The sequence below is a fragment of the Poeciliopsis prolifica genome, unplaced genomic scaffold, assembly GCF_027474105.1.
Source record: "Poeciliopsis prolifica strain line A6 unplaced genomic scaffold, Auburn_PproV2 SCAFFOLD044, whole genome shotgun sequence".
In the NCBI taxonomy this organism is placed as follows: Eukaryota; Metazoa; Chordata; class Actinopteri; order Cyprinodontiformes; family Poeciliidae; genus Poeciliopsis; species Poeciliopsis prolifica.
This window is the reverse complement of record NW_026562419.1, coordinates 641,588-657,708: the sequence shown is the minus strand read 5'-3', so window position 1 is coordinate 657,708 and position 16,121 is coordinate 641,588. Positions and strand designations below refer to the sequence as shown.

The window sequence follows — 16,121 nt, the reverse complement described above, 5'->3', positions numbered from 1 at the left end:
GGGGGTCTGGAGAGGGCTTGAGCCCTGCCCCTTTTACCCTTGATGCCCCCAGAGCCCTTTTTGAGTTTATTTTTGTTTTCAACTTGAGTCTTTTGTGTCAGGAGGCCTTCTTGTGCCTCTAAATATAACACCTAGCAAAACTAATGAGTCTGGCTGCCCTTGGTCTAATTATGAGGATTCCCAGTCCTTCTGCCTCCACGTTGTTCAGACACCGGGTCCGTGGCGAGGAAGAGCGGGGCTGAACTGTGACCTCTAACGGTCAACTTTTGGGCAATAATTAATTTTTCTAACTTACACTTGTGAATAAAAACGTAGGTCTGATGTTGAAGTTATAAAACCAGTTTCTATTTATATTTTGTAATAATGTCTGGAGGGCCCCTACCAGCAGCTACTGGGTTCTCTTTGTTTACCTTGATATCTCAGCCTTATAATTCTAGATCTCAGAGGTGCTGAAATCAAATTAATGACATGTGAGAAGTTAACTGTTTATATATGAAGGTTTTCCTGATTTACTATTTGTTTCAAACAGGTTTTATTTCAGTCTCTATGTTTATGTAAATCGATTCTGTCACAGTCTTTGACTAAACAGAAAAATAGAAAAAGACCATCATTATGATACTTTATCATCTAAAATTATAGAAAAAGTTTCAATGATTTTTTTTTATCTGAAATTCAATCCACATCATCAAACCATTTTGTAAGGAGAAAATTTATTTAAAACCATGTCAAAGAAATGCATCCGTTTCTCCAAATCATTAAAATAAAAATATGTACAAAGGATAAAAACACAATAAAGACTCCAAAATTTCAGAAGTCTAAATCTCAAAGCATTCAAACTCATTGTTAGACGATCTCTCCCTCAGTCTCATTCAATAAAATGGAAATATAAAACTGGAAGAATAAAATTTTTACGAATTTCAGCTAAATATCCAGATTAAAATGCTTTGTAAGCAAAACCTGCTACATTTAAGAATTTAAGTTGGTTGCAATTACTCCACTTCCAAACAGCAACTTACTGAGAATCTTGAGGTTCACATTGTGCCATCAAACCTGTGCAAGTTCTCATGTGAACAGTTACATTTATTTAGAGTGAACCTTTTTCTACTGAATCTACAAAATAAAAGCTTCCAACCCGTGTGAATCTTCATGTGATGACTTAAACTGGATCTATACACAAAACATTTTCCTCGCTTTTCACTAAGGGTGCGGACATGACATGGTGAGCTGGTCTAATAGTCAAACCTCACAGCGGAGAACAGAACAGTGGCTGAGGTCAATAACATTGAAGAATCAGATCAGCTTCACATGCATGTGTCTGCTGCTCACCAATGTCCCAAAATTAAGAAAATCAACATTTATTAATCAGCCAGCTGATAAATCAATGCAAGCTACTTCTCACCAGTGTGAATTCTGTTGTGAGAAGTTAAGTGCTGTTTTTGAGTGAAACTTTTTCCACAAATCCCACATGAGAAAGGTTTCTCACCTGTGTGAGATCTCATGTGAACAGTTAAACTTTTTTTATGAGGGAAACATTTTCCACAGGACTCACATGAGAATGGCTTCTCACCTGTGTGAATTCTGTTGTGAGAAGTTGTGTTTTTGAGTGAAACTTTTTCCACAAATCCACATGAGAAAGGTTTCTCACCTGTGTGAGATCTAATGTGAACAGTTAAACTTTGCATTTGAGTGAAACCTTTTCCACAGGTCTCACATGAGAAAAGTTTCTCACCCGTGTGAATTCTGATGTGATTAACTAATTTATGTTTACTCCGGAAACTTTTCCCACAGGTCTCACATGAGAAAGGTTTCTCACCCGTGTGAATTCTGATGTGATTAACTAACCGAGATTTCCTCTGGAAACTTTTTCCACAAGTCTCACAGGAGAAAGGTTTTTCACCTGTATGAATTCTCATGTGATCATTTAAACGACTCTTGTAAGGGTAAATTTTTCCACAGGTGGAACATTTGAAAGGTTTCTTAGCCGTGTGACTTTTCATGTGATTCATCAAGGAATTATTTTGAGAAAAGGTTTCATCACAAATTTTACAAGAATATAGATTTTGGTCTGGTTGAGCTTTCATGTTCGTTTCTTGTTCCGAAGTCCCTGTTGAGTTTTTCTGCTGTTTGTTCAAAATGTCATCAGTTTCCTGTTTCATCACAAGATGCTCTTCATCCTGACTGATGGAAAGTTGCTCCTCTTCCTCTTTGATCTGCAGAGGTTCTGGTTCCTCTTGTTCTCGTTTCATCTGCAGAGGTTCTGGTTCCTCTTGTTCCAGTTTTATCTGCAGAGGTTCTGGTTCCTCTTGTTCCCGTTTCATCTGCAGAGGTTCTGGTTCCTCTTGATCCCGTTTCATCTGCAGAGGTTCTGGTTCCTGTTGTTCCAGTTTCATCTGCAGAGGTTCTGGATGATCTTGATCTGAAGTGAAGTTTCTCTCCGGGTTTCTGAGCTCATTTAGATCCTCCTCCTCTTTGCACACACTGCATTGTGGGAGATCTGGACAAAAAAGTCAAAATATGAGGTCACACAATGAACCCTTCAGTTTAACAAAAACTAAAATGAAAATGTTCTTCATCAGGGGTCGTGTTGTGGTAGCGCAACCCACGATTGGAGGCCTTCAATCCTCCACACGGCCGTCACGGGTTTGATTCCCGGACCAGACAATATTTGTTGAATGTCTTTCCTTACTACATTCCTGTCAGCCTTCTTTGTATCTGTGTATCGTTTCACTATAAATGGTTCACTTATTGCATAAATTAAAATGCAAAATATCTAAACAACAAGATCTTATGAAATAGGAGCGTATCGCTGCACACATTTAATGAGCACAAGCTGCCGGTCTGTGTATCGTTTCACTATAAATGGTTCACTATTTAGCGGCACTGAAGTGAAAGTGGTGAGCAAACCTTATCAGGGGAAAGTGAGAGAAAACTGTGGATTGAAATCCACCGTGAGAGTCAGATGTGAGGATTAAGGGGTAAACTGCTGGAGAAAAAGCAGCAGGATAAAGCAGAGCAGAATTTAAACATGGAAGAGACGCAGCCGGATCCGGTTTGAGACCAAAACAACGAGGTGCGCCGCCTCACTGACTGATATTGGAAATCAATGTGAGCCTTTAAACCAATCAGCAGGAGCAGATAAGTTATCCTGTTCAGGTCGATATTTATTACACCGATCCACTGAAACATGTAGATACACATTAGTGGTGTTTTACATCATTTCCTGATGTTTTGAAGCTGATTTTTTTTAGACTCTACTGGTGTGAATAGGTTTACATGGACAAAATGTAAACAAAAATAACTCTTTAAAAAACTTGAATTCATATGAGCTTCAACATTTATTTTCAATTTGGGGTCAAAAGAGTATTTTTGAATTTGACTGATATTTTATCAGATGTTTTTGAGATTGATTGATGTATTTTGTTATCAGGAGAAAAGTCAAAGGCAGAAGAGATAGATTATGATAAAAAAACACTAAAAGATCTGAATAATTCATCAACAAAATACATCAATCAATCTCAAAAACATTTGATAAAATATTAAACATTTGGAATATCTATTGAACTCTGATCCTGAAATCTGGAATCAACTCCCTCTCTCATGGCAACTAAACAACAATATATATTGTGTAGAGGCGCTTACCACGGTCAAATACACACATATGCTTCTACACACATTACACTCTCATACTTTCACACAAAGGCCTTTGTATTTGTAACAGATACAGAAACTGAATCATCTCCTCACTCCCATCTCCAAGCAAATAGAGATTTAGGTGACGCAGGACATCGGATGACCACTGGGCGTGTTCTTAGATCATAAGCAACGAATCTTCCCGTTTTTAAACACATTCTGTATAGACACGGGGCCGCTGGTTTTCAATTCTAGTCTGTGATGGTAAGCGTCTCTTTTTTTAGCGCTAAAAAAGAATAAAAAACGTAAAGTCTGATTGCTTTGTGTTGGCTGATTTGCTGCTCGTGCGCTTGCACGTTTTTGGTCTATCGGGTTTAGAATACATGATGGTTTTTTACAACACTGGTTAAAAATAAAAAACAACAACGGCGCAGAGTGAAAACTGGATGAAAGAGGAAAGGATTCCCATATTTAACCTCCTCAGACCCCGCATCCTCATATGAGGACATTACATTTTGCTGTTCTGCACCATGATCCTTAATTTGTGCGAATTTTGACCAATTGTCCTCATCTGGGCGGCATGACCGCACCACCTAGTGGCCTCACAATGAAATTACACTCATTTGAAAAAAACAAAACAAACCAGCATGGCGGGGATGACGGCCAATTTCTTCTACGGCAGCTCCCGACAGAAACATGGACAAGGTAAAATCCTAATCTAATTTTATGATTGAAACTAGTTTATTTATGCACAATAATGTCTGTAGCTCCACCTGGCATGCTAATTTGATATATTTGAGTAATATTAGCAAGCTACAACGTCTGTAAACATGACGTACTTGTTTGAGGACATCAAGTCTAGCTTCAGTGCAAAAATGTAAAATGTTTCCAAGAGCATTTGTGTTTATTTCTAGACAAAATGTCTAATTTCTAGTGAAAATAAGTCTTATTACACTTAAAAAAAATCTTATTACTCTTAAAATAAGACTCATCCTCCAAAAATGGTGCAGGTTTTCCCTGTTTTCTGTCAAGATGGCTGCCATAAAAAAATGGTCCTTGCTACATCACTTTGAAATGATCTAATTGGTTTTGTTGTTAGGTGAACCTAACTGGTACAGTCATGAAGAACAGGATCCCAAAAGCAAAACAGAAGCTTCCAAGTGACAAGATCATGAAGCAGCAAGGCAGATGTACCTCCGGTCCTCCGCATCAGTTTGTCAGGGGAGATGGGAAACTGAATGTAGTGAAATGGTTTGACAACAAGCCTGTCCTGATGCTCTCTGCTGTCCACGCTAAGGAGCCAGAGGACACCTGCCAGCGGTGGTCCAAGAAGGACAAATGCTACTTAACCATCAGACGACCAAATATTGTACAGGAGTACAATGCAAAGATGGGTGGGGTAGACTTATCAGACAGAATGATGAGTTCGCTATGACATGTTCATAATGAAGATCATAGACTTTGCACTTTTATCTGCACTTTTGTGTTTGACAGTATAAAATAAACCTTTGTACTTTGTTAACCAATGGTGTCTTCATTGTGAAAGTCTGGACAGAAAGCAGCGTAAATGTACATCCTGTGAAACACAGATGTAAATAATGACATTGATTTAATGGTCTTATCGTCACACAGATAGACCCGATGTCCTCGTATGAGGACATTTGGTTTTGAGATAACCACTTATTGTAGAAAGCTAAAATTTCATTTTTAGGCTAATTGGGTCCTTTTGATCCCAAATGGTAAAGGAAAAAATTTATATGCAAAAACAGACCATTGTCCTCATATGGTTTTTGACATAGTTCAAGAGCACATAGAAAGCTAAAATGTAATTTCAACTAAAATTAGGTCAGACTAATCCCAAATAGTAAGGAGACATAAGAAATGCACATCAAACAAAATCCCAGGTCTCAGGAGGTTAAACATAGCAATTAAGGCAATGCACTAGTGGTAAACAACGCTCCATCATGAACACAGACCAAGGAGCAACAAGCAGAAATAACCAAACACTGTGACAGTTCTCACTTTTTCTCCTGCTGCATGAAGCCAGGCAGCACAGAACTATCACAGAGCAATGAGCATGCTCTGTGTGCTCTGGTTTTATTGATTCACCAATTAAATTAATATCAATGTATACAATCAATTAAAATAATGACAGCTACTGCAGCTGTTTCGTACCTATCCGGTGCAAGATGATCTTGGGTATCCGGGTAAAATCCATCAGTCTGCGCTGATCGTCCATCTCTTCCTCCATCTTAACGTTGATTTCTTCCACTCTGTGAATGTTTCTTCAGCAGGAGTTTCCTGCTGCTTGATAAACTCTCTGAGGCTGAACTGAAGACATTTTCACTGAAAACACAGAAATATTTAACTAAACTACAAAACAGTCTTCAAGAGGAAAAGTAAAGCCAGACATTTGCTCTGTTTTTATTTTTCACGTGTTTCACTGTTGCTGTGCTGAAGAAACTGGAAGTGATTATTAGTTTGGCTTTAAATTTTCTGCTGAGTCCTTCTTTTTAAGTCCTGGAGGGCTGATGCCCTGAAACCTTTAGCTGAGCCTCTGCTGCACCACCTGAATAGAGTAATTAGGTCATTAAGGCTCTGCAGATCTGATCCACACAAGGAGGAGGTAATTATGGTGATTTCATTGCAGTGTTTTGTACCTGTGGCTCATCTAAACACTGCAGGTCACCTTGAGGACTGGAGTTTGACTCCTGTGGTTTAGTCAGAACTCCTGCTGAAGAAACATCCACAGAGTGGAAATAAATCAACATTAAGATGGAGGAAGAGATGAACGATCAGCTCAGATCAGTCTGGAAAAACACTGATGATGACAATAACTGTTTGATTATCTTGGTAACTAAGAGTGATAGCAAATTAGAGTAAATTCTTTCTGATTCATTTCCTTTTTTCCATTACTATTCATTCAGTTCCTCAGTTGATCCGAGTGAAACACAGTATAATTTTTTCAAGTCTTTTTAATTAATTATTAAGTTTTATGTTTTTTTAACACATTTACTATTTTTTTTATATGTGGAATATTTTTTTAAACTTTCAATGTATAATAAAAACATTATAAATCAGAAATATGTCACAGAAGCCCCTTTATGCTGCCACCTACTGACAAGAACCTGGTACTACACCTACAAAGAGCTATTTTTCTACAGTTTGTGCGACTGAATTCATTTCCATGGATTTCATATGCAGGAGTATGTTTAAACAGTCATGTTCAATAACATGGAATCAGACCAACAACAAAAAAGTTGTATTTCATAAATGTGTGTGTAACCTGGTTGAATTTATCTGTTGTTATAATCGTGTAACATAGTTGAAATGATTCAGTTTAAATTCTGCTAGTATGGGTTTTATGGTTGTCCTGTGATGAGTGTTTTTTTTTGGCGCCCCCTACTGGTTGCCTATAAAAGGAGGAAGAACTGCAGATTCCACACAGTCTGTCAGGAACTCCACTGTGGTAGGTCATCAAGTCCAGTTCCTTTCTGAACAGTAGTGGTGGTTGTGCTCTGAGACTAACGTGGAGTTTTGTTGCAGTACCCAGAGTTGGCGAACCAGTAGGGAGGCTTACTGTGTTTTTGTTATTGTTGACACTCATTACAGGTAATTATATTATGTTAAATGTCAGAAATTTATGTTGTCAGTTATTTTTCAGTTAAGTTTGTCAGTGTGTTTATTATGTTGTCAGTTTGTTGTATTTGCCTGTCTGTCAGTTTGTTTGTTCTCTGTTTCAGTTGGAAGTTACTGTTAAATAGTTAATTAGTTAAATTTGACTGCTGCCTATGTTTATTTTTCTGATTTTATTGATTTATAAGAGAAATATTGTATAAATTTTATTTGAAAGTTTTGTTATCAATGAAAATCCACTATACGATCACCTGTTATAAAAATGCATTTGTAATGATTATTGTAGGACACAGTCTGTCAGGAACTCCACTGTGTACCCAGATTGGCGAACCAGTAGAGAGGCTTACTGTGTTTTTGTTATTGTTGACACTCATTACAGAAATTTACCCAACTGGTCTCCGCTGTGTGCTGTGTATTGGGGAGGAAGTCACAATTGCTCAAAATGTTTTTCTTTGGTTATTTGTATGGTTCCTACCTGACTGAAAATCTCTGTTATTGTTTTAACTGTGTTACTTTAAGAACAGAAGCCCCTCCCTTTAGTTTCTTCCTCTGTGGTATTGTCTTTAAAATGTTTGTGTCCCTTAGACCCTATCCTTTTGTCATGTTGTCCTGTGGGAGAGGTGTGTATTATTTATTTTGTATCTAAATACATCCAGTTTATTTATAAATTTATTAAGTTAATTTCTGTTATGTACTTTTGTTTATGTAGGGCTTGGAGCGGGCAGCCGGTAACACGGTTATTTTCTATCTGTTATTCTTGTCAGAATAAACCCTTTTAAAGGTGAACCACGGCCTGATCATTTAAAACCAGAACAACGCAGATCGGATCCGGTTACATGTGTTTGAAGTCAGTTATCTATTGTGAGACGTTTTTTTTAATTTTATTTCAAATGTTCAAGTTGAATACATTACTCTAAACCACATGTGGCTTCATACTGTTTAACTTTAAAAATGAATCAGAACCTACAAACTAAAACCTCCTGTGTCGATATAATAACTGTACGTGCTTTGTTCTAATTAAACAGATCTAATCATGCTCAATAAATTAAAATATGAAAGAAAATGTGGTATATTAAAGCGGGACTTTTGAATCGTTCACAGTTTCTTCAGTACAGTTCCAGTGAAACACGGGGAAGATTTCTGAATATATTTGTTCTTTAATAAATCACCTTAAGAAAACGAAATTGGTAGAAAGAATATTTTATTAATAATAATAATAATAATAATAATAATAATAATAATAATAATAATTTTTTGGGTGCGGGAGAATATTTATGTAGCATCCCGTTTTCACACTCCATTCCAGTAGATGGCGGTAATTCACATCAATAAGTTTCTTGCCAACCGCCATGAAAAAAAGAAGAAGAAGAAGAAGAAGAAGAAGAAGAAGAAGAAGAAGAAGAAGAAGAAGAAGAAGAAGAAGAAGAAGAAGAAGAAGAAGAAGAAGAAGAAGAGAAGAAGAAGAAGAAGAAGAAGAAGAAGAAGAAGAAGAAGAAGAAGAAGAGAAGAAGAAGAAGAAGAAGGCGGGGAAGATGAAAACAGAGCACGCGGGCTCGCTTTAGCTTTTCCTTTGGAGAAGAGTTTGAGGTTTAGCTAATTTTTTCCGTGTTTTCAGTGAAAATGTCTTCAGTTCAGCCTCAGAGAGTTTATCAAGCAGCAGGAAACTCCTGCTGAAGAAACATTCACAGAGTGGAAAGAAATCAACGTTAAGATGGAGGAAGAGATGGACGATCAGCGCAGACTGATGGATTTTTACCCGGATACCCAAGATCATCTTGCACCGGATAGGTACGAAACAGCTTCACGGTTTACTGATTAGTGGGGTTAAAGAGAGTTTTTACAGATAAATAATCGTTGTGTTTGTAAACGTATTTAAAGTAAATTAAGTAAAAATAGAAAATCCCTGGAGAAATGTAACCGGGGTCTGCTAAAGTGTGGCCCCAGTTTGGACCCAGCGCTCTGATGCTAACAATTAGCATCAATGCTAAGCTAAACTGAATTATAGTCAATAGCCTGTGGAAAGTCACAAGCATGTTGACTAACATGGATTTGCTCCATTCAGTTTGTTAAAATTAGTGTATAATCTAAAATGAGCCAAAATGCTAATGTTAGCCTAAATGCTGCTAGTAGCATGTGGGGCATCATTACAATGTGGTCTTACATGACTTCCTGCATTCAGGGTCCTAAACTTGGCTAATAAGTAATAAAAATAGCTAGAAGCTTATTGCAGGAAAAGGCTGATGCTTGTGCAGCAAAGCAGAGCCCTAACCTGAGAGGAAAAGATCATGCAGGCTAATATTATTGCACTGTCTCTGAGTCGGTTTCTCTTCGCAATATTTATTAACCTATTTGTATGATTTGTTCTGTAAATTGCCATTCATATTATTTCTCAGTCTCTATCACTGAGGGATGAAGAGACTGATGTCTGGTTCTTTAGGTTCTGACGGGTCTGCGGTTCCTCTCCTGACCCACTGTGCACCCTGAATATCGCCGACACAGTTTTTTAATTCCCCTATCAAACTTCTCTGTGATTGTTTAGCCTAGAATGTGCATCTTCCAATGTTATGTTATTTGATGTTATTGTTACAGGTCAGTTTTCTAAACTACAAAGAAATCACTGTTAGGGATGCTCCAATATGAAAAATTGGATTGATATTGATATCTGATAGTAAAACTGGTGTTATAGCAGATTTACCAATATTTTATTTTATATAAATTTTTAATCCGATTAGTTGATTAATCATAAGAATAATTAATAGATTACTCAGTTACTGAAATATTTGTTTACAGCAACGCTACTATCCATCCAGTTATCACTAGAAAAATATTTATTGACTTTCTCTTGTATCTTGTCACATATGCTGAGCTGACAGCGCCTCTTACTACTCATTTGTACTCAATGCATGTCAGCTATTCTGACAGAATAATGGCTCAAATTTAAGTTAAAGAAGGTCAGTGTTAGACCCGCCCAAAGCCCCGCCCTCCACTTTCATTGGGGAATTATTTTATGGTGACCTGACAGGAAGTGCAACCAGGTGATAATAATGATCACAACAATCAAAAGCATATTTAGTAATTGTCTTGTCTGGCTGCTAAGTTTCCATTTTCATAATGTAAACATAGTAAATGACTTATTAACTAACTTGTGTCTTAAATAAACTCGTTAAATAATTTTATCATTGTACATTTTCACCTTTCATATTTAATCTTCCAAATTGTCCAATATTCATGTCAAATATTTTCAATTGGTTCATTTTGCCATTATTTTCTGCATGTGTGCGATTAACAACAATCACCCAATGCTACCAATTCTGCTGTGAATCCCAGGAAAGTAAAGGCTGAGATTTAGTTGTGCTTTTGAACGTTTGTGTTGAGTGTGTGAGCGGAGCAATGTCTGACAATATCAGCGGGTGAGATTAAAAATTACTTTATGGTTTCCCTTTAGGCATTTTATGTCACTCTTTAATGTGATATATATCTGGTGACATATAATGGGTGCACTTCCCCTGCGCCCATTACAGGCACACAGCCCGCATCACCACCAGCGTTGGTCCACAATCTCCCAGTCGGATTGCGACACCGTGTGTGTGGTCAGGTTACACGTCCAAAAGTCAGGTGACCTGAACATCTGACTCCTCCTCCATGTAGGCGTCTTCTTCCTGTCTCTACATGGAGGAAGAAGATTTTATGTAATATTTGTCAGGAAGCTACTAGATTAAGCGATTGCCATCTTATTTGCTCACCTGGAGATCCTTAATATCATATTTTGACTCAAGAATAGTTCCAGTCTGGTCATTAGAATGGAGCAATGACCAGAATGAAACTAGTTCTGGTCATAGTTCCATTCTAGAACATCCAATGTTCTAGAACATAGAACGTTAACTTCTTAGTTGAGTTAATGTTCATTCTTGTAAGATTGTAATTTTCGAATAACCTAAGAAAATCTTGTTTCTATACATGAAGGCATCAAAGTGGATTTCTTGTTTGATTGACATTTAAAAAACTTTTTTTTGTCTATTTCCCAGATTTTCCACAATGTTGTGTGTGTGAAGAAGAGGAGATTCTCAATGACACAAAACCACAGAGGAACCAACTCATCTCTCATGGCTCTGCAGAAACTGAGAACCAGGATCAGGAAGGAATCAATTCTGAAGACCCAGAAAAAAAGAGAAAGGAAGAACATAAATCAAAGGAGAGATATGAGAAAACAAAACAGCAGAAAGACAGAACTGATGCTGAAAAACAAAAACCACAGAAGAAAACTCACAGAGGGCAAAAAATATATTCTTGTAAAATTTCTGATAAAACCTTTTCTCTAAACAGTAATTTGAAGAGACACATGAGAACTCACACAGGAGTAAAACCTTTCACTTGTTCAACCTGTGGGAAAAGTTACAGTCAAAAACATGGTTTAATCTGTCATATGAGAATTCACACAGGTGAGAAGCCTTTCACTTGTTCAACCTGTGGAAAGAGTTTCAGTGACAGAGGGACTTTAACTACGCATATGAGAATTCACACAGGTGAGAAGCCTTTCACTTGTTCAAACTGTGGAAAGAGTTTCAGTGACAGAGGGACTTTAATTAAACATATGAGAATTCACACAGGTGAGAAGCCTTTCACTTGTTCAAACTGTGGAAAGAGTTTCAGTGTCAGAGGGACTTTAACTCAGCATATGAGAATTCACACAGGTGAGAGGCCTTTCTGGTGTGAGACCTGTGGAAAGAGTTTCAGTGACAGAGGGACTTTAACTCAGCATATGAGAATTCATACAGGTGAGAAGCCTTTCTCATGTGGGACCTGTGGAAAGAGTTTCAGGATGAAACAACAATTACTTAAACACATAAAGATTCATATGGATGCGAAACAGTGACGTGCGGTGAGGCTTTACGATGTATAAATACAGACACCATGTATGTTATTGGTTACTCAGAAATTTTGCTCATGCATACAACGCTGGAGGGCAGAAAGACCGTTCTTTTACACGTCATCCATAGCTGTAGTAACCAGGTGAAACTTAGAAATGTAGGTATTGTTTTGTGTTATGATCCACAGCAAAGGGAGAAACCTAAACCACTTTCTCACTCTGCATCACCCAAGCTACATGCAGACTCGTTGCAATAGCAACTGATAACAATGCCATGTTTTAGGATTTAACATAAAAAAAGAAAGAATTTTGGTCACTGAATAGAACATTGAGTTTTTTGCAGTAGTTTGTTTTAGTCTTAGTGTTTTATTAATAAATCATTGCTGTGGTAGATTAGCTAACATTTCTACTTTACTGAATTCTTTAGACATACAGACTGTGGCCCACAAAATGCACATTTCATTAAAAAAAAAACTAAACAGAAACATGTTTTTTTCCCATCTTACCTTTACTTATAAATTAAATCCATGCCAATTCTGCACAAAAATATCCATTCATCCAAAGCCAAGTCGATGCTCTGAATGTCTTGTACTAAGATAGACTTGAGGTCCATTTTTGTCTACCAGCTTTGTTTTTCTAAAATCAGTTTTTTGTTTTATTTCTCAGTCACATTTGTACTTAAGGTTCCCATCAGTGTCCCATTAGATACTGAAGTTAAAGAGGGGAATGTCTTCAGGAAGGTTTAATTTCTGTGGATTTCAGGTGTCTTGCAGTTCTGTGTCATGTAGTTATTGAGTTCAGCTTTTACATTGTTGACTTTTACATGTATGACTTGAAATAAAGTATTTTACATTTTAAAGCAGTGTATTATTCTTTTTTCCCATAAATTGCTGGGTTTCAGATGATGTAGCACCGATGCCTTACCATGGAGGTGGGGGTCAGAAAGTTAATGCAGCACATTTAGGCATTTTGACTTAAACATCAAAATGTCTTAAGTCTGTGCCATGTGTGGTTGTTCCAACCATTCTAATAGAGAGAAAGAAAAACTTTATCTTTGTGTTTTTGAAGGTAGTCGGTCACAAGGAAGTTAATTTAGAAAAAACTCACCTAACAAAGAGAAAAGTGGATCAACAATCTACAGCTAAAACCAGGAGGTGCAGGAAGTAATAATGCGGGAGTTTGCAGAGCCACTTTTCTAACATCGTTTAAATTGTATTTTCAGATATTTTATTGGATGGTAGCTTAGAAAGACAAGCATTCATATGCAGGCACATGCAGAGGGGGTCTGGAGAGGGCTTGAGCCCTGCCCCTTTTACCCTTGATGCCCCCAGAGCCCTTTTTGAGTTTATTTTTGTTTTCTACTTGAGTCTTTTGTGTCAGGAGGCCTTCTTGTGCCTCTAAATATAACACCTAGCAAAACTAATGAGTCTGGCTGCCCTTGGTCTAATTATGAGGATTCCCAGTCCTTCTGCCTCCACGTTGTTCAGACACCTGGTCCGTGGCGAGGAAGAGCGGGGCTGAACTGTGACCTCTAACGGTCAACTTTTGGGCAATAATTAATTTTTTTCTAACGTACACTTGTGAATAAAAACATAGGTCTGATGTTGAAGTTATAAAACCAGTTTCTATTTATATTTTGTAATAATGTCTGGAGGGCCCCTACCAGCAGCTACTGGGTTCTCTTTGTTTACCTTGATATCTCAGCCTTATAATTCTAGATCTCAGAGGTGCTGAAATCAATTAATGACATGTGAGAAGTTAACTGTTTATACATGAAGGTTTTCCTGATTTACTTTTTGTTTCAAACAGGTTTTATTCAGTCTCTATGTTATGTAATCGATTCTGTCACAGTCTTTGACTAAACAGAAAAATAGAAAAAGACCATCATTATGATACTTTATCATCTAAAATTATAGAAAAAGTTTCAATGATTTTTTTTATCTGAAATTCAATCCACATCATCAACCATTTTGTAAGCAGAAAATTTATTTAAAACCATGTCAAAGAAATGCATCCATTTCTCCAAATCATTAAAATAAAAATATACAAAGGATAAAAACACAATAAAGACTCCAAAATTTCAGAAGTCTAAATCTCAAAGCATTCAACTCATTGTTTGTTAGACAATCTCTCCCTCAGTCTCATTCAATAAAATGGAAATATAAAACTGGCAGAATAAAATTTTTAAGAATTTCAGCTAAATATCCAGATTAAAATGCTTTGTAAGCAAAACCTGCTACATTTAAGAATTTAAGTCGGTTGCAATTACTCCACTTCCAAACAGCAACTTACTGAGAATCTTGAGGTTCACATTGTGCCATCAAACCTGTGCAAGTTCTCATGTGAACAGTTACATTTATTTAGAGTGAACCTTTTTCTACTGAATCTACAAAATAAAGCTTCCACCCGTGTGAATCTTCATGTGATGACTTAAACTGGATCTGTACACAAAACATTTCCTCGCTTTTCACTAAGGGTGCAAACATGACATGGTGAGCTGGTCTAATAGTCCGAACCTCACAGCGTAGAACAGAACAGTGGCTGAGGTCAATAACATTGAGGAATCAGATCAGCTTCACATGCATGTATCTGCTGCTCACCAATGTCCCAAAATTAAGGAAATCAACATTTATTAATGAGCCAGCTGATAAATCAATGCAAGCTACTTCTCACCTGTGTGAATTCTGATGTGAGAAGTTAATCTATGTTTGTGAGAGAAACCTTTTCCACAAATCCCACATGAGAAAGGTTTCTCACCTGTGTGAGATCTCATGTGAACAGTTAAACTTTTTTTATGAGGGAAACATTTTCCACAGGCCTCACATGAGAAAGGCTTCTCACCAGTGTGAATTCTCATGTGAGAAGTTAATCTATGTTTGTGAGAGAAACCTTTTCCACAAATCCCACATGAGAAAGGTTTCTCACCTGTGTGAGATCTCATGTGAACAGTTAACTTTTTTTATGAGGGAAACATTTTCCACAGGCCTCACATGAGAAAGGCTTCTCACCTGTGTGAATTCTGTTGTGAGAAGTTAAGTTATTTTTTTGAGTGAAACTTCTTCCACAAATCCCACATGAGAAAGGTTTCTCACCTGTGTGAGATCTCACGTGAACAGTTAAATTTTGCTTTTGAGAGAAACTTTTTCCACAGGTCTCACATGAGAAAGGTTTCTCACCTGTGTGAATTCTGATGTGATCAACTATTTTATGTTTACTCCGGAAACTTTTCCCACAGGTCTCACATGAGAGGTTTCTCACCCGTGTGAATTCTAATGTGACTAACTAACCGAGATTTCCTCTGGAAACTTCTTCCACAGGTCTCACATGAGAAGGTTTCTCACCTGTATGAATCGTCATATGAGCAAGTAACTGACATTTAGACACAAAATTTTTTCCACAGATTGTGCATGTGTAAGATTTCTCACCAAAGAAAATTCTCTTGTGTCTGTTTAAAGAGTCGTTTTAGACGGAAACATTTTCCACAACTGCACAGTGAACGATTTTTCACCTGTATGAATTCTCATGTGATTATTCAAACGACTCTTGTAAGGGTAACTTTTTCCACGTGGAACATTTGAAAGGTTTCTTAGCCGTGTGAGTTTTCTTGTGATTCATCAAGGAACTATTTTGAGAAAAGGTTTTATCACAAATTTGACAAGAATATAGATTTTTGGTCTGGTTGAGCTTTCATGTGCGTTTCTTGTTCTGAAGTCTCTGTTGAGTTTTTTCTGCTTTTGTTCAAAATGTCATCAGTTTTCCTGTTTCATCACAAGATGATCTTCATCTGACTAATGCAAAGTTGCTCCTCTTCCTCTTTGATCTGTAGAGGTTCTGGTTCCTCTTGATCCAGTTTTATCTGTAGAGGTTCTGGTTCCTCTTGCTCTAGTTTCATCTGCAGAGGTTCTGGTTCCTCTTGATCCAGTTTCATCTGCAGAGGATCTGGTTCTTCTTGATCCAGTTTTTCATCTGCAGAGGATCTCGTTCTTCT

The 16,121-nt window shown here is 37.2% G+C and overlaps 1 pseudogene; it reads right to left on the bottom strand.

Annotated features, from left to right (window-relative positions):
• Positions 1 to 1,409: 1,409 nt before the first annotated feature.
• LOC129376549 (gastrula zinc finger protein XlCGF26.1-like) lies at positions 1,410 to 15,307 on the bottom strand (annotated as a pseudogene).
• Positions 15,308 to 16,121: the final 814 nt, after the last annotated feature.